The sequence below is a fragment of the Trematomus bernacchii genome, unplaced genomic scaffold (genome assembly GCF_902827165.1).
Source record: "Trematomus bernacchii unplaced genomic scaffold, fTreBer1.1, whole genome shotgun sequence".
In the NCBI taxonomy this organism is placed as follows: domain Eukaryota; kingdom Metazoa; phylum Chordata; class Actinopteri; order Perciformes; family Nototheniidae; genus Trematomus; species Trematomus bernacchii.
In genome coordinates this window covers 2,833,551-2,852,300 of record NW_022987840.1, presented here as the reverse complement: position 1 = coordinate 2,852,300, position 18,750 = coordinate 2,833,551, and the positions used below count along the sequence as shown (strand labels likewise).

Here is an 18,750-nt window from a genome sequence, read left to right as displayed (position 1 = left end):
TGTAATGTGTTGATTTATTCAAAAGCCTACGCATCCTGCACCGTTCTTCATGTTTACCTGACCCCGCTCGATCCTGCTCTTAAAGAGGTTACTGAATATCTTACTGTCACACATTCAAAATGAAATTAAAACCTACAATGGAGTATTTGGGCTAAATTGTGAAAATAACATCTTTAATTCTTAAAGTAGTCCTGTTATGAGAGTAACATAAGTGAGGGAAAACATTTGAAGGAAATATTATCTGAAAAGGGTCCTATTGTATGTTATGGAAATGGAGGATTTTAATACAATTAACTTCCAATCGTCAAACATGAACACAGCACCGCACACAGTGAATTCTTATTATACTTATCATTGTGTTATAACGTGTTCCCTGATAATAGCGAGATATCATTTAGTTTTTTATATCATCTCGAAGGAAAGTTCTGCTCCATGGAGAGTTGCTTCAACAGGGTTCTTACGGTCATTAAAAACCTGGAAAAGTCATGGAAATTCAAAATGCTAATTCCAGGCCCTGGAAAAGTTATGGAAAACAATATTTTTCCCAAAGTTTTGGAAAAGTCATGGAAATGTAACTAAAGTTGCATCGAATATATTTTATCTAATCGCCAAAATAGTAATACTATAGTGATAATAAATACTGTATCGTATAGTAATGAAACGTAAAATGGCTTTTAACTGTCGAGCTATTTTGCTGGTGAGAGATTTTAGTTGCTTTTGCGTGTAGAAGCTAGTAAGCCTACTATTTGATTTGTTTTAGATAGGCACAACATGTTTCAGACCTTATTTTCCTGTTGCATGTTAAAATAAACCATTTTCAGTGGTACCGCTGAGAAAAGAGTAATTTTTTTGGTCATGGAAAATTAGGTAAAGGTCATGGAGAAGTCATGGAAAAGTCATTGAAAATCATTGGTGAAAAACTGTATGAACCCAACAGTAAAGCATTTAAGACAATTTAACTGTTTGACATGTTGCTATAAATGTTAAATACAATCACAGACGTGCCTCAGGCCTATTCTGTGGTCTGACGCTGCAGCTTGGTTTGATCTCACTTATTTAGTTACTCTCAAAACGTTAAAGACATTTTTTCTCGAAGGTATGACTTTCTTATCATGACCTTTTCCTCAGTGGCCGTTCTGAAATAACATCTAAAATAAATATATATTTTTCTAGATATTGACCCTAATACTCTGTTGTTTCATGAATACATTTTAAACACAGATGTTTCTTACTGTAAACTTGAAGCAGGGTTGTGCTTTTGAATTTTTTTTCCAGACCATCGACACGGAGAAAAAAGAATACAAATTCATCGAAAAGCCACGCCCAAACGAGTGCCTGACGTTGCACAAAGATTTCAACCTCAAAGCAGACATAGAAACTGACAAGATTTGCCCAGAGGTACAGTTTGAATTGCCAGTAAATTGGGCCAGGTTCCTGCTATTGTTAATGCTGACTAGACTAGAATGGATGTGACACTAATTAAAATGGGACAGTTATTCATTTTGTAAATAATACCTGTGTCAACCTTGCAGTGAGACGTCAAAATGGCTACTGTTTAATATATCAATATCAAGGGAACTCACAAATAGTCAGAACCTCAAGATCTCCTCTAGACTTAAACATCCCACTGAGGTGGATTATCTTTGCACCATCAGCTTTTTAATTTACAACCACCACGCATTGGAATATGTTTCAAGCTGAGCCTAAAATATGCTGGTATTTGTATTTTACAGATCTGCACTTTTGTTGATTATGTATTTACCTACCCAGGGACTGCAGATGGAAATTAGTTTATAGCTCAATTCTACCATACATCATCTCTTCCCTTTTTATAATTAATGTATTGTTATGCATGTTCCTTGTTTAATAAAGGCATAATAAGATATGCCATACAGACAGAAGAATTAGCTATGGTTCAGTAGCCAAAATGTGTTAATCCAGAGGAGCGAATGTGAGAAAATGTATGCTTTAAATTTACCAGTGGCATATCAAATTGTGGACTTAGTAAAAAACCAGCATGTATATACCATCAAACTTAAGTTCAACAATAAGGACTTCTCCATTTGAAATAACCAGCACCATTTTTTCTGTTGGCCATGTGACTAATGTGACTCTCTCTGTTATTTCTTTTTTTTTCTTCTCACATAGAAAATAACCCTCACCAATGATAGCCAAGAAAAGCAACGCTCAATATTCTTTGACGTTGGCTTTGAGAATCCAGACAGTAACTTCCAACTTACTCTCTCTCAACTTAACAAAGGGAAACGCAAACCACAGTGTGAACCAGTATGGAGCTGTGTGATTCGAAAAGGTCAGTAGGAATTATTACTTACTGTACACCATATGAAATAATAAATAATTAAATCTGTCTTTTATTAACTAACGTGTTATGCAAAAGGATTATATTAAATTAAAGAGAGCCCAATCCCATTGTATGTCCAAACATATTAAAAATGAACTTTATTTTAACGTGTTGATGAGAATACAATACATGAAAAAGAAATATGAAAAATCCTTATTTTGTATGTTCTGTATTTCAGTTGAGTTACGAAGCTCTGGTGATTCAGATGGTAAGATGCTGCATATTAAGGTTTTTCAAGAATGTTTGTTTTTACAGTTATTGAAATGATATTTCTATTACATCTATAAGAATCTTAACATACACGTGTTCTTTTCTTTTTATTAATGCAACACTGCATATTCCTATTTCTGCAGTGAAAGAGACAGGTGGACAACCCTCCATTACTGGTCCATTGGATAGTAAGTTATTTTCTGTTGTCTGACTGAAGTGCTACAGAAAAGCTGTTTTTAAAGCAACCTTTGATTCAAGATTCAAAGGTTTATTGTCATAACATAAACACAACTATGGTGTTGTTGAGGATGAAAAACTTAGATCGCAGGTTCCTCAACAGTGCAATTACTAGACATAAAAACAACAACAAAAATAAAAATTCTTCAAGCTTAGGTGTTGAATAGTCTTATGGACTCTGGGATGAAACTGTCTCCGAGTCTGGTGTTTTTTGTCCTGATGTTGCAGTACCGCCTGGCATTCGGGAGCAGACAGAACAGTTTGTTGCTGGGGTGATGGGGGTCTTTGATAATCCTGTGGGCTTTCGTCCTGAGCCGCTGGGAGTATTTTTCACCACCCACTGTAGAGAGAACAGTGCTGCCATACCAGGCCGTGATGCAGCCAGTCAGGATGCTCTCTATCGTGCACCTGTAGAAGGTCAGGATGCTCTCTATGGTGCACCTGTAGAAGTTGCAGAGTATCCTGGAGTCCATGTTGAACCTCCTCAGCCTGCGGAGGAAGAAGAGCCACTGTCGAGCTGTTTTGGTGATGGTGTTTGTGTGATAGTCCATGTCAGGTCCTCAGTGATGTGGACATTGAGGAACCTGAAGCAGCTGACTCTTTCCACAGTAGTCCCGTTTATGGCGATGGGGGCGTGTCCCTCTCTCTGCTGCTTCCTGTAATCCACAATTAGCTCCTTGGTTTTGCCGACGTTTAGATGGAGGTTGTTATCCTGGCACCAAGATATCAGGGTTCTGACCTCTCTGTATGCCGTCGGTGATCAGGCTGATGACGGTCGTGTCGTCAGTAAACTTCACAATGGTGTTGGAGCTGTGTGTGGCCACGCAGTCGTGTGTGAACAGGGAGTAGAGGAGAGGGCTGAGCATGCAGCCTTGAGGGGCTCCAATGTTGAGGATCAGGGTGGAGGATGTGATGTTTCCCACCTGCACTGCCTGGGGTCTGCCCGTCAGGAAGTTCAGGATCCAATCACAGAGGGCGCTGTTGAGCCTGAGGTCTCTGAGCTTGATGACAAGCTTGGAGGGCACGATGGTGTTGAAAGCTGAACTGTAGTCAGTGAACAGCATTCTCACATATGTGTTCCTCTGGTCCAAATGGGAGAGGGCAGTGTGGATGGTGAGGGCTATGGCGTCTGTGGACCTGTTTGCTCTGTAGGCAAACTGCAGGGGGTCCAGAGAGTCAGGGAGGGAGGAGGTGATGAATGTTTTGACTAACAGCGCAAAGCACTTCATGATGATGGAGGTGAGTGCTACTGGGCGGTAGTGGGGACAGGAACAATGGTGCAGTGTTTGAAACATGCAGGGACTACAGACTGCAGCAGGGACCTGTTGAAGATGTCTGTGAACACCTCTGCCAGCTGAACTGCACACACACAGGTAGAGCAATTCTACTTAAAATTAGCCCGGTTTAATCAATATAATGAATAATGAAAGTAATTTGTCTTCTGTGTCAAAAAGGAGAGCAATAAATCTGTACTGGCTCCTGACATTGACGCAATCCGCTAGAGAGAAGATGTGTCACTCTGTTGGAGTTTTTAGAAATACAGGACAGGAAAGAGAACATAAACCCAACAAGCTACATTTTGGGGTTTTATTAAATTACTCACAAAATTAGTGAAAGCTGACATGCTGACAACATTGTTGATCATTCTGTGATAAAGCCATTGTAATTTATTTATTTAAATTTAAAATAGTCTGATACAAAGTGTTGGAAGTAAGGTGTTCAATCAATCATTCATACAATATTTTTGAATTCCTTTCTTTTCAGTGGAACACTCTTCTGATGAGATGCAGGGGGTGAGTAAAGTTAAACAGCTTTCATTTGATGGTCCTCCCACAACTGATGTTGCATTCAGGTGAGCTTTTCAGCTATGACATTATACTCCAATAATAACTCCCTTTGTTCACTTTGAAATCCTCAGGTGGCATCAATCACAACAACAAAAGAGAGGCTTTTGAAAATGCTGAAATATTTGAGGCAGGAAGAGTTCAAAGAATTTAAGTGGTACCTGCGGGACAGTGACGTCCTCGCAGGCCTCCCACGCATGTCATGCAGCCAACTGGAGAACAGGGACATATTAGACCTGGTGGATCTGATGTCGCAGACCTACAGCCAAGAGTACTTGGAGGTGACCAAGAAGATTTTCCAGAAAATAAACAGGAATGACCTGGTGCAGCAGTTGTCAGACATCGGCTCAGGATCCAAAGGTAAGTTGTGAAGAAACTGAGAAATAGTGGAATTTTTATATTACATTCAAGCGACTTACGCTTGAATGTAATTCAACCATGAAGATAGAAATTAAAAAAGTAAGAATCCTGCAAGGACATTTGCTTTAAGTAGGAAAACAATTTAAACTGCGTCTGCTTAAAATAAGCCAACACTTTTTAGGTGCTTCATACAGAAATGTGATATTTTTTTTATTTGATTTATTAGCCAAGGTGCATCAGTTTTCAGTCTATGACAGAGGATGTGCAGATTTACTGCCATCCTGATATCAGGGGAGTTTGTTATACTATTTTGGAGCCAGGATAGCAAACAGGCGTGTGTTTGTTGAGGTGTATCTGGGTAGCACTCTTAGTGAGGGAGTAGCAAGCCGATTGGCTGATGCAGAGCAAAACGCAGTCAAAAGTTTAATCACGTCTTTGTTGTACCATTTATAACAGATATAATATGCTTAAATTCTAAATCAAAAACTTTGTGCAGGGTAGCTCTACATCCAAAATATATTTTGAAAGTCAGTTATGTAGCTTTTAGAATTCTCAATTTGAGTACAGTTCATGATTGTATTATGTACATGCAGCTTTTAAAGGCACAACTAATGCTCCGTATGGTCCTCACAGTCGGTAAAATGTTGAAACACAAAATAATGACACTCAAGTATGACACAATTAAACTAAAGGGTGGGTTAGTAACGAAAAGCAGATTTCAGTTTGAAAAGAGATGTACGAAAACACGAAAAACAAATGCCTCTGCCTTTTTGTCAAATCGGTATATTGGGAATTATTTCCCATCATGGTGTTGGGAACTATAGCTTAAACCAGCAATGTTAAAGTGTCTGAAAAAGGCTTTAGCTTTGTGCCTACATGTTTTGGTTTATTATTAACAAAGAAAGCATTTTGGCTGATTTTACCCCAATTTGAATTTCCATTTAATGTGTTGCAGCTGAAGGATAATCAGTTTGAGAATACTGCGGAGGAAGGTAGGTGCCGAGAGCCATTATAACGTAAGATAATCATCATTCTGTATTTTGGCACATGGTATCATGCTAAGCTAAAATGGTGAACGTGTTAAACAATCAACTTGTTAAAAATGATCATGTAAGCATGCGGATGTGAACAAATCACTCAAAGCTTTGCACACACTGCCTTATAGATTTGGTAGCATGAGTGTAGACTTTACTCTTGAACATCAGATTATTTATTTGTTTTGACTACCAGATTTTATAGTGTAATTTGAAGCAATGAAGCTTTTTATGTTTCCTTAAAGTCAACTGAGTATGATCTGTTGTCACTGATGGTGTTATATCAATCTTGGACCTAGTCATAGTAACTAGGTAAGTTATTGAATTACAGTTTCCAGAGCGAAGAGGCTAATCGTCTCTTTGCTAATTATTCACTTAAAGTGAGCTGACAAAGAGGATGTTTAGATTATAATAGAGTTAGAGGGAAAACATTGAGGTTCGTGTGTTAGTTAATGTAAAGAAAAGTGTGTGCGTTCATGTGCAAACGTAGGATATGTTTTGTTAATTGGGAAATTCATATCCTGACAAGATATGAATTTCTCCTAAAGATGTCATGAGATGTTGACCTTTCAACATCTGGAACATTACAGCATGCATTAGCTAAGAAACAATAAGGATGTTGGCGTGTTAGCTGTATGTTCAAGTGTATGTTCGTGCATTAAACATGATTAGGAAAATGTGGGTGCGTCATTTAGAAAACCTATATCTGCTGTCTGTTTCTTGTACTCGGGGGGCATTTCTGCGATTGGTTGCTGTGAAGCAAGGTAAATGTTTCCCCATTATTGTTTGTTGTTGCGCAACTGAATAATAATTAATCTCAACCATATCTGTGTTTGTGTTTTATTGATCTCTCGCTGTGTTAACATTTAAGGTTGGTGAGCCATAAAATGCACTAACAATGGCTTTTCCTTTCTCAAAGAAACTCAGTGGATGAACACGGATCCAGAGAGTGAGCAAGGAGACATCTTGCTGGTTCTAAACAAGCTTTCATTCAGTGAATGCTGGATGAAAATGATCATCACCTTGAACTAAAATATTTTGATACACACAAATGTATTTTATCATGATTCAACTCTTGCAGAATTGCAGATTTATTCAGCAACAAAACGTAAATGTTTTTCTTCAGTAATGTAACATATCTTTAGGATGTCAGTCATACTGAATTGTGCAAAGTTTTTAAAACAGAAGTGGAAAATTATTGTAAATACTTTTCAAGCATGAATATAAATGGACATTTCATGATGATGCTTCTGGAGTTATAGAGGTAAAGAAATGTATTCCTATTTCCCTCACATTCTCAAAGTTAAGCAAGGATATTTCATAGAGTTTATACTTTAAAGGTGGGGTAGGTAAGTTTGAGAAACCGGCTCGAGTGCGCTAGAATTTGAAAATACACAACCGGAAAAAATCTGCCACTTCCTTACAGAGCCCCTCCTCCAACACACACAAACGCGCACATGACCAATGAGGGCACGAGATAAGTTTGTGCACAGATGGAAGGCTGACAGGCAGGTAGGCCATCCAGTTATTTTAGCCGGGCCGGCTAAAATGATTGGTCGTGCTTTTTACAGTACTACGGCTTCCACAGATTACATTTTTGTATGGATTGTTTTGTTAAAGCACTTAAGATATTCATTGCTATCGGGATGTTAAGAGCATTCCATGGAATATAACAAAAAGTGTATCTCGAGCCGATTTCTCAAACTTACCTACCCCACCTTTAATGTATATTTTATTATTATATTATAGATTTATACCTAAAATGCAATGTATGTATTTTTTATGTCATTGTTTCTGTTTTTTGCAGTCAATGTTTTTCTTTAATAATGCTCTTAATAAAACACTTCAAACTGCCTTCTTTAAAGTTGCTATACAAATGTGTCCTTTTACCATATGGATGTTCTGAATCCTTTGAATGTACCAGTTTGTAACAATGATGGCTGACTTTTTGTGGATGGTCAAATAAAAGATTATTTTTAAAAATGTTTTATATTCTGATTGTTATTTGTGGTTCTTAGCTTTTGACTCAAACTAGGTTGAAAATCAATACTGTATGAAGCAAGAATAATGGGGTAAAAAGCTAAAGATCTAGGAGAATTATTATGTATTACTTCCATAATTATTGTTAGAGTCACAGTCACTCTATTTTTTTCTAAATAATTTCTTTACTATTGCCGAGTGTACTGGATTTGAGTCTTTTGATCCCTCCCGTTTCCCGTAGTGCCCTCCTGTTGCCAGGTTACCAGATGGACGATAGAGGGCAATGTGAGGTAGCAGAAGAAGAAGAAGGTCCAGTATGTAACAACTACGAGCCGCACTGAGGTAAACATGAATTTGTCTTAGGTTTAAAGTACAGGCCTGGCATATGTACTACAGCGTCTCCAGCGCGTTCGAACGGCAATGGCCGTGGCTGTCTCCTCCTGATTGGTGGAGTTGGCCCAATTGCCGTAGCGCCACCGTCCTGACGTCAGGACAGTGTTCAAATCTGGATCAGTTTTTATCAGATCCGTTGCAGCCCCTTTTTTAGAGATTTGGGTATGGAGGAAAATAGAGAGGGTTGTGTTTTCTGACACTTGGTGAGTTCCCTGGAACACCGGGGACACATATTCATGTATAAAAGACGTACAAAAGTGCATTTTGCATGATAGGTCTCCTTTAAGGTGATCAAAAATCTAGTGTTACAGTGTATTAGATGTTTAACTGTGGGAAGTGTTTAAATAGCTAAATGTCTCATTCTAGTCTGGCAGCTGCTCGAGTGTTGCAGGGTTGCATATGACGATGGGTTCCTTGCCTCTGGCTCCGTTTCCTGCTGCTTCCCTGTGCAGCGCCTGGGCGACGGCCCTGGACCGAGACACCACCTTGGTCCAGTCGTGGGCGATGTACTGGTGGTACGGATCTTGAGAGCTCTCAAGCTTCTTGGAGCGAATGTAGCTGAGCATGATGCCGAATGTGAAGAAGCTGAACATGCCAACCACCAGCAGGATATATAGCATGCCCTGAGACTGTGGCCGTTTCTCAATCGCGAGGATGCTGGCTTGGTAGCACAGCCGAGCCGAGCATCTTGCTTCAGAAGCAAGGCAAGAATACTTCCTGCTATTCGGAAAACGAAGAGTGGAACAGGCTAGCAAGTGTGCAGGTGTGCGTCATATGAGAGGCCCCGCCTTACATCTTCCGCCACAGATTTGGGGAAATTGGTCCATGCGCAAAGCATTGTGGGGATTTTAAGGACGCGAAGTCTACCCATGTGCAGCCTCGAAATTTCCCCCAAACCAAGGACGCGGCCTCGGTGGAATTCCAAGTATGCTGGAGATTGGAACAGTCCTTCGGCGGCACTCGATGACGTAGCATCCTTGAAATATTGGCTTGGAAGCCAATATCCTCACGATTGAGAAACGGCCTGAGAGTTGGCCCTGGCTCCGGCTCCACCCCCTTGGTGCACAGCCTGCTGGGTACTGTAGTTCTGAGGCAGCTGTGGAGACAGCATGCCTGTGCTGTTGAGGCAGTGCTGCAGGAATGAGAGCAGGAGCGACTGCAGCTCCGTGGTGTTGATGTGGGACATGGCTGACCTCTGCTGGACGCTTAGCTAACTGCAACTGGAAGAGAGAGGAGACGGTAAGAAAAAGATTCATCTCAAAGGTAATACCATGGTTTTATTTATTATTTTAAGTAATAAAAATCACTTCAATTGATGTCAGGTGTTGGGCAATTAGCCTGATGTTGGATCTGGAAGTTGCACCTGAGCATATTCCTAAACTCTCAGGGACTGATGACTTAACCAAACCAGGTATTTAACTAATCCATGTTTAATAATCGTCCAGAATTTGGTCATTTTCGCTTTGATGATGAGGGTTATAATGTGTACATACAGCTCAAAAAAAGTGAATTTGTGGAACATTCAACTGTTTTCCTTGTCACATTAAAGTTTTTAATGAAATCAAAGCCATTGTGAATAAATTGAAGAAAACAAACATGTCTCCATGTAAAGGAAGGTGTCTTTATATACTGTAGGTGTTTGAGGCCCTGACACATTTATGCACCTATACATAAACAAATCCCTAAAAAGCCGCCTGCATTATACATAAAATGCTCTTTAAACAAAACTCTTAATGGCTATTCCTGCCATTCTAACACAAAAGCATCATGTAGGCCCATATGCTACAGTAGCTAAAGGGATTTATTGATATTGATAAACTACGTAGGCCTACTTAAATCCATTTTGTTAATGTAATCCAATATTAGTCTTTTTTAATAGAGTTTAGAGCCTGGATATCTGTAAACAAAAAGATCCCATCCTAACCTAAATGATATTATCAATCAAGACATCAGTTTGCTTATTCCCAGTCACAGTGTCTCTGCCTCGTCGTTACAGGCATCTAGATTCTGCCTCAGTTTATCCATAACCACTGCTAGAGTTCTGCGTTTGGTGAAGGTAGAGCCCCACTTGTTTCCTATAGAGTATTTTCAGTGTACATCTTTGTTATACAGTGTAACTCAATGAGAGATGGTTACTCCTTTTATGTCCTTCTTTCTGCATGTGCTTTAAAAAAAAAAGAGGCTTTTGCTGTCCAAAGCTGTCCATCATTAAGCAATTGTAATTTTCCCTCAATTTGTTTCAGCTGCTGGACCCTCAGCTGGAGGGACAGCTCAATACACCATGGTAGACGGTGGGTGCACACTTGATTTTGGTTTGTGATCCCCGTGGATCAGCCACTTCTCTGAATCATTCAGATGTCCATTGGCAAACTTCAGAGGGGCCTTTCATGTGCCTTCTTGAGCAGGGGACCTTGCAGGCGCTGCAGGATGTTATGCATTATGGTGTAGTGTGTTACCAATAGTTTTCTTGGTGACTGTGGTCCCAGCTGCCTTGAGATCATTAACAAGTTCCTCCCCTTTAGTTCTTGGCTGATACCCCACCTTTCTCATGATCATCAATACCCCACGGGGCGAGATCTTGTGTGGAGCCCCAGACCGAGGGTGATTGATGGTCATTTAGTGTTTCTTCCATTTCCGTATAATCACACCAACAGTGGTCTCCTTCTCACCAAGCTACTTTCGGAGTGTCTTGTAGCCAATCCCAGCCTTGAGCAGGTCTACAATCTTGTCCCTGAGGTCCTCAGAAAGCTCTTTAGTCTTGCCCATGTGGAGAGGTTGGAATCTGATTGATTGATTCTGTGGACAGGTGTCTTTTATACAGGTAACAAGTTGATATTAGGAGTACTTTTTTAAAGGAAGAGGACTTCTGTAACCGGTCTGTGGGAGCCAGAATTCTTGTTTGTTGCAAGGGGATCAAATACTCATTTCCCTCAGTTAAATGCAAATCAATTTTGATCTTTTATATAATGTCAATTTCTGGATTTTCTTTTTGATATTCTTACTCACACTTTTAAAATAAACCTACCATTAAAATTATAGACTGTTCATTTTTTTGTTAGTGGGCACACTTACAACATCTGCAAGGGATCAAATACTTATTTCCTCCACTGTATTTAAAATAGAGAAGTCACTGTTATAGAAAATAAAATATTAGTTTAGAAATGTATCAAGTTGGCTTCATGGCATCATCAACACTTTACTCATTATTCCCTCCTTCCTCAGGTGAGCACTTTGTGGATAAACATAGAACCGAGCTGATCGACAGAGTGAACTGCGTTGGAAACATTTTGGATCAGCTCCTTGGGAAAAAAGTCACAAAACCGATTTATGATCAAATTAGGAAAATCCCAACCTCTCCGCAGAAGATGAGGAAACTATTCAGTGGTCCCCTGAAATCAGCAGGGCCTCGTGGGAAAGACGTCTTCTACAGAATCCTTGAGAAAGAGGAGAAATATCTCATTGATGAGCTAAAGGGAAAAAAGTGAATGTTGTGGAGAAATCATTTTTTAGACTAAACGTACATTGTGCCTCAAGAAAGAAAACGTCTAAAACGATTCCAATGGGGAAATGGTAATGTAAATGTCTCTGTAGGGGGTTCTATCAAATATAGCTTTTGCACCTTCATGTTTGATCATAGCTCTTGCCTTTTTTTACACTTGGACCAGTCATATTTTATAAAATGTATACGTTTTCCTGTAAGGTTAAAACCAGATTCAGCAAACCATGTAAGTCATTCATGTAATGTAAAGATGTAAGAAATGATTTAGCGTTCTCACCTGACATGTAATGTTTTAATCCAGCAAATCCCAGATGGATTGAGTCTGCTTTTAACCTATTTTTATACATTAAAGGATGCTTGATCATGAATGATTATCCTTAGGTTTTGCATGCAGATTTTAATTTTGATTATTGTTTTATGTGCTAAACGATTCTATTGTTGTTTTTTCCCTCGTGAAAATATGTTTACTTTTGGAGGCCAATGTTTTCTATTTCGAAATACATTTTCAATAAACTCTTATAAATATTACACATGTCGAGTGAATAGAGTGTTTTAAAAGTTGATCAGACATAATGATGTAATGAAATTAACAGATTTAGGAACGTCGCTCTCCTAGATTTTTCAAAATGTTTACATATTATTATTATTATTTATTAAACTGATTGTTCAGAGGGATACTGGAAGAAGGTAGTATTCTTTTGACGTTATCCACAAACGTTGCTTTATTAACCAACCTCAATTTGTATGAACTAATTGTTTAGCCTTACCTTCTTGTATATTTAGATGAAGGGAGGACTTTACTTGGTGATGAAAGTACAGTTTATACATTTAAAGGGGAACTGCAGCAATGTTTAGATATCCAGTCTGTTTAGGAGTCTTGTAAAGTAGCTGCCGCATGAGTAAAAAAAGTTATACAAAGCCTTATGTGGCTCTAGAGGGAGCTGTCTGATAGATAATGCCTGTTGGAGTTCAATACTACACATTTGGAAATGTAATGTGTTTGTATTATGTTTGATTTTCTCATTTGAGTTGTAAATTCATGTGTGGGATGTAGGTCATGAAATGCTTTTTTAAGGATTCATTTTAAAGTGTGTTGTTCCCCTCTGAAGTGATGCTGTATTACACTCCAGTCGAACCCGTCCCTCCAGCCTCACCACTGCACACAGATGTTATATAAGGAAAAGTGCAGCTATGTAATGTCTGTGTGACGACTGAGTCTGGCAGAGTCAGTGACATTCTTTAAAATACTGGTAAGAAATTATCTGTTTAACAGCTTTTTTAAATTTTTTATTAATGCTGCCATTTTATTTCCAATATGTCCTATCTGCTCTATTATCTTTGTCATTTGTTTTATTAATATTATGTTTGGGCTTTTTATTAAGCTTTGGGGCGCGGGAAGGGGGGTGCTGCATATTTTATTTTTTTATATATAATTTTTATTTCATTTCATTGTGCCTGAGATACATTTTATATTATATATTATTATTCAAATGTTAATTTTAAACCATATAATAAATTGTTTAGCTTTAGAAGATTTGTTTTCAAATATTGAAGTTAAATGCAATAAAGCAAAATTAAGAGATCTATGGATACATCTCTCAACACCCATATGAAACAGAACTGTAAACAGATTTTCTTTTTCTCTATGGATATTTTACAAATCACTAGCCTTTTAAACTGTATTCTTGTTTTACTGTCATATAGTATTTCATAACTGTTTTTCATTTATTCTCTTGTTTTTTTTATAACTATAATGATCATATGAAGGTGTGCCTTGGAAATAAATTCTTACATAATAATTGCATTCACTGAACACGGGAAATTACAATCCTGCCGTCCTCTCTAGTGTCATGATGAGGTTCAGGAATATGGGATTAGTTTTGTGTCATAAAGATAAAGCAACACTTTCTCAGAATCAAGCAAAACTAAGAGTTTAAAAGAAGAAACAAATCGAGTCAAGCACAATACATTTAATTTAAAAAATAAAACTATAAGTTGCAAACAAATCATTTGTGTAATCATGTAAACCAGGGGTACTCAAATACAAATCTTAAAGGTCCACAAAGAAAATGTTCAATACGACAAAGGTCCGTTTAATACGGTCAGTCAAACTTGTAAACGATTGCAACACGATTTTTAACACGAGGTTGCAAAAACAAAAAAGTGAAGTGGCACCTTTGGTCTGTTGCCAAGACTTTGAACTTTGGCACAAAAGGAGTGATGGCCAGGCGGACACACTGATGCAAGTGTTCATTGGTGAGTCGGCTGCGGTACTTGTTCTTCACCATGTTCATTGTTGAGAATGCAGACTCACACCTGTAGGTTGAGCCAAACATTGTGAGAATGTGAAGTGCCATCTTATGCAGGAGAGGGAAATTAGCTGCAGTGACCATCTTTGTCCAGAAGGTGGGAGTGTCACAGTCAGCCTCTTTCAGTGCAAGGTTTTCCTGGAGGTCAATCAACTCACTTTGCAGAGAAGCAGCACTGGCCCATGGGAAGATTTGTTGTGCTTCTGCAAAGAACTCTCTGACATTTCTGACCAGAAATGGGTTTTCAATGTACAGTAGGACTTGTTTTCCTAATCTGAAGTCATCAAAGCGAGTCTTGAAGTTTTAAATCAGCTTCTCCAGGAATTCAACATGATTCTGAGGACGATTTTCTCCTTTGGTCTGTTCCAAAAGTTTGGGGAAGTGGAGCAGTCCCTCCTGTAGGAAAAAATAAATAAATAAGACAAATATATAAGGAGCACTGCTTAAAAGGGTATGATAAAGTATCAAAAAGGTGTTCATTGGAATCCAGGGAATGTGTGTGGTAGAAAATATTAAAAAGGCTTACCTGTAGGTCACTTTTGAAAACCTCCAGTTTCCTCTGGAAAGCACGCACTGCTGACATCAGCTCACACACTGTGTTGTTCTTGCCCTGCAGCTTGAGATTTAGGTCATTGAGATGAGATGTTATATCAGCCAAAAATGCAACAGCTTCCATCTTCTCTTCATTTTGCATGAATTCCATGAACTGTTTTGCTTTTGCACTCTTTTGCTCTGACAGAAACACTTGCAGCTCTTTCCTAATGGCCCAAAAACGCTCCAGGACCTTGCCTTTGCTCAGCCATCTGATGTTGTTGTGCAGGAGCAAATCATCAAAAGTTGCATTGACCTCTGTCAGGAATGTGCGCAGCAAGCGATGCTGCAGTGAAGATGATGCTCTCAAAAGGTTTATGAGTCTCATCACTGTTGCCATGATTTCAGAGTACACTTCTCCAAGATGTGCACAAAGGACAGACTGGTGGATTATGCAGTGGTATGAGATCAGGTCAGGGTGGTGATCTTTCAGGCGCTGAACCAGTCCTCTCTCTCTCCCCATCATGGCTGGAGCTCCATCAGTAGCAATTGACACCACTTTCTTTAGATCTATCCCTCTTTCATTCAGCATTCCCATTATGGCTTTATAAATATCTTCCCCCCTTGTGTGTCCACTGAGGTCTGTAAGGCCCAACACATCTTCAACAAACTCCCCCTTTGCCTCATCATAAAATCGCACAAACACCAGCAACTGAGCATTGTCAGTGGTGTCAGTGGACTCATCCACAGCTAAGGAAATGCACTGTGCATTTTTGATTCCATCACAAAGCTGATTAATCAAATCACCAGCCAGTATTTCCGTTCTTCTGGTTGCTGTGGAATCTGAGAGGGTGATTTGCTTGATTTTAGCTGTTATTTCCTCTTTTTGTTTGCCTTCAAACATGGTCTCCATCACTTCAGTCATGCATTCTTTAATTATTTCTGCATCTGAGAATGGCTTCTTGTGTTTAGCCAACACCCATGCCACTCTGAGTGAGGACTCAGTTGCCTTTTCTCGTTGTGACATAGATGTAACAAGGATCCTGCTTGCAGCTTCATATGAGGATTTCATCCCATTTATTTTTGTGGTTCTTACCGCTGAATTTTGAGGAAAGGTCGCTTCAAAAGAACTGTGTTTCGTGTCATAGTGCCGTTTCAAATTGCCACTCTTCACAAGAGCTACCGTTTCTTGGCATATTAGGCACATTGGTTTGGTGCTCGCTGGAGGGAGGATGAACGCATATTTTTCAGTCCATTCAGCTTTGAATTGCCGGTTTTCACTGTCGACTTTTCTTTTATTGGTCATCTTCGAACATGCCATTTTTCTTCTACTAGCTACACTAGGCTACAGCTGAAACTACTACATGCAACTAGATGCGCTGTCAACTCTCGCTCTGACTTTATTTATTTTTTAAACTCCCGCGCTGACTCAGACAGGTAGAAAGAGACGACACACGTATTTTCATTCCGCGAAGACCCGCCCTCCTGTGCCTCTGATTCGCAGACTGTTGGTGGGGGAAAAAAACGCTGACGGGAGGCTGAATGTGATTGGACCAAAGCGTTGATCGGGGTGTGTGTGTGTGTGTGTGTGTGTGTGTGTGTGTGTGTGTGTGTGTGTGTGTGTGTGTGTGTGTGTGTGTGTGTGTGTGTGTGTGTGTGTGTGTGTGTGTGTGTGTGTGTGTGTGTGTGTGTGTGTGTGTGTGTGTGTGTGTGTGTGTGTCGCACAGAGACACATCGCTCCAGACTGTGGATCAATCGGACATGCAGAGCGCTGTTTGCAGTTGACATCGCGGAGAATTTTGACTCGTTGCGTTGTGGCGATGTCTCGCAGATAATACAGATAATCAGTGGCGGCCGCCCCACCTCTTCCCATATTGAAAAAAATAAAAATAAATAATAATTAAAATTAAAATAAAAAAAAAAAAATATGTTTAAAAAAATATATATGTTTTTATTTTTATTTTTAATGAACAAGGTAAATATTATATAATTGGTATCAGTAAAATGTATAATCTACAATAAAATCTCGTTTAAAATTGTGTTACGATGTCTAAAGTTACTGATAAGTCACATGTTTCCTGCCTGGACTTGCCCATGCACCTTCTCTCGTCTGGGCGCTAAGAGAGGAGCCTACAACCAGTGCAGCAGCAGCCACCAGCAGCTGACTGTTGCTATCTGTAACATGTAAACTATGCCGCGAAAATATAATTTCAGCCAATCAGCGTCGTCAAAGATGACGGTCACCGGGCGCCAATGTCAGCGCCCAGTGCAGTCTGTGAGTAGTTTGGACAGTGACTCGTATCCGGTTGACGCAGTAGTTGATGAGGATGGCTTCGTGTGCAGGTGGAGTCTCCGGACCTCGGTCCCCGGCTAATTCTGTTCAAGAGCTAATCTCCAATCCTTTCGAAAGGAGAAGTTTGGCAGATAAATTGTTGCTTAAAGACCTTGCACCGGACCAACCCGATTTGAATATATCGCAGCAATCTCGTGAAAAAGACAACATTTATACACGAGGCTTAGTAGCTGGTACACAAGAAAGGCTTGGCTAGCTGGATGCAAACAGGTAAATGCTGTCTTTTGTTTCCCATGCTTGGATATCACTTTATATGTAGAGAGGAGGTTTCCCATGGTTGTTAGAAGTTTATTAATAAGTGGGCATTTATCACAGAAGTGATTGTTCTGTCTCCACGTTTGTTGCATTGTCTGTGATGTATTTTCCAACGGTTATAGCTCTGTTCTGTCCCAGCAACACTACACGGTTTGCAGCTCCACCACATTTTTGGTTTATCTTCGGTGTCGCTTAAAATCTGCTTCCCATCGGACTAAAACCTCCACGTAATCTGAAGACAGATACTTGAAGTTATTTAAACCTTTTGCAAACTTTATGTTCTTTCTTGCTCTAGCCTTGCCAGTTACATTGTACATAACACATATATTATCATTATGCTAACTGGTTGTTCGTGTTAGACGATGTAGCTTTTTCATTTCTGAGTTATTGCTATATGTAAATAAGCCTGTTTGTAAATAATCCTCAGAGAAACAAAGAAAAAACACAATTTATGACATTTTGTGCTGTGGTTATTTTTTTTAAATTGCATTTATTCACAGTTCAGTTTGAAATGCTGTAGTGACTTGTATTGAACCACTTAAATATTTATAATTAATGCTACTGAAAAGATGCTATTAATTTTATATCTCACATGCAGTTCACTGTAAAGCTACTTGGTGAAGGTGTTGGTTCATAAAACATGAACAGTTTTAAGAAAGAAAAAAACAGACCAGTTCTGAGAACACAAATTCCTGGTAAAGTAGTAGATGTTCAGGTTGATAAATAATATTTTCCACACTGAAGATTATGGAAGTATTGATCAGTCTTCTCATATTTTTAAGCCTCGATTTCTCCTTTCCCCCCCCCCCTCTAACATCACCAGAAGTCATCATTTAAGGGGTCATTTCTCGAAAAAAAATTTCGGGGGGAAACCCCCCGGACCCCCCGGACAGGTCACTTACGGTACGTCAAGAGCCCCACCAAAAAAAAAGACCACCGGCCGCCACTGCAGATAATGCATATGAAAAGTATAATTTACTCAGAGTCCGGAGACAGTGGTGGTCCGGTCCGGAGTCCGGACTTTGAGGATGCCTGATGTAAACTATAAGTCTTTGTTCTTTGTTTTAACATATCTTTTTGTTTGCAGTTCTTGTTTCTTCTTCCTCAATGATCAGACTTTTGCTCTCGCTGCAGCTCTCAGCTGCACTGTACAATCGCTGGAGGACTGGGCTGTCACTCAAAAACTGAGGCGCCAATGGGGACGCACCCCTGAAAGTCCCGCCCACCTTGGATGTTTGTGTCAGAATCGAAAACAAAAAATGAGGGAGCGCAAACGAGAGAGCTGCAGCGAGAGCAAAAGTCTGATCAGAAAGAAAGAAGCAACAAGAACTGCAAACAAAAAGATATGTTAAAACAAAGAAAAAAGACTTATAGTTTAAATGA

General features: G+C 39.4%; 1 protein-coding gene and 1 long non-coding RNA gene across 2 annotated transcripts in view; both read left to right on the top strand.

The window, feature by feature from the left end:
* The window catches only part of LOC117500508, a 182,873-nt gene that overhangs the window by 142,388 nt on the left and 21,735 nt on the right, over positions 1-18,750 (top strand). The gene's annotated exons all lie outside the window — the stretch shown is intronic.
* LOC117500521 lies at positions 9,812-11,728 on the top strand. The gene is made up of 3 exons (XR_004557796.1): positions 9,812-9,831; positions 10,664-10,711; positions 11,643-11,728. It is a non-coding gene; the product is annotated as an uncharacterized LOC117500521 (long non-coding RNA).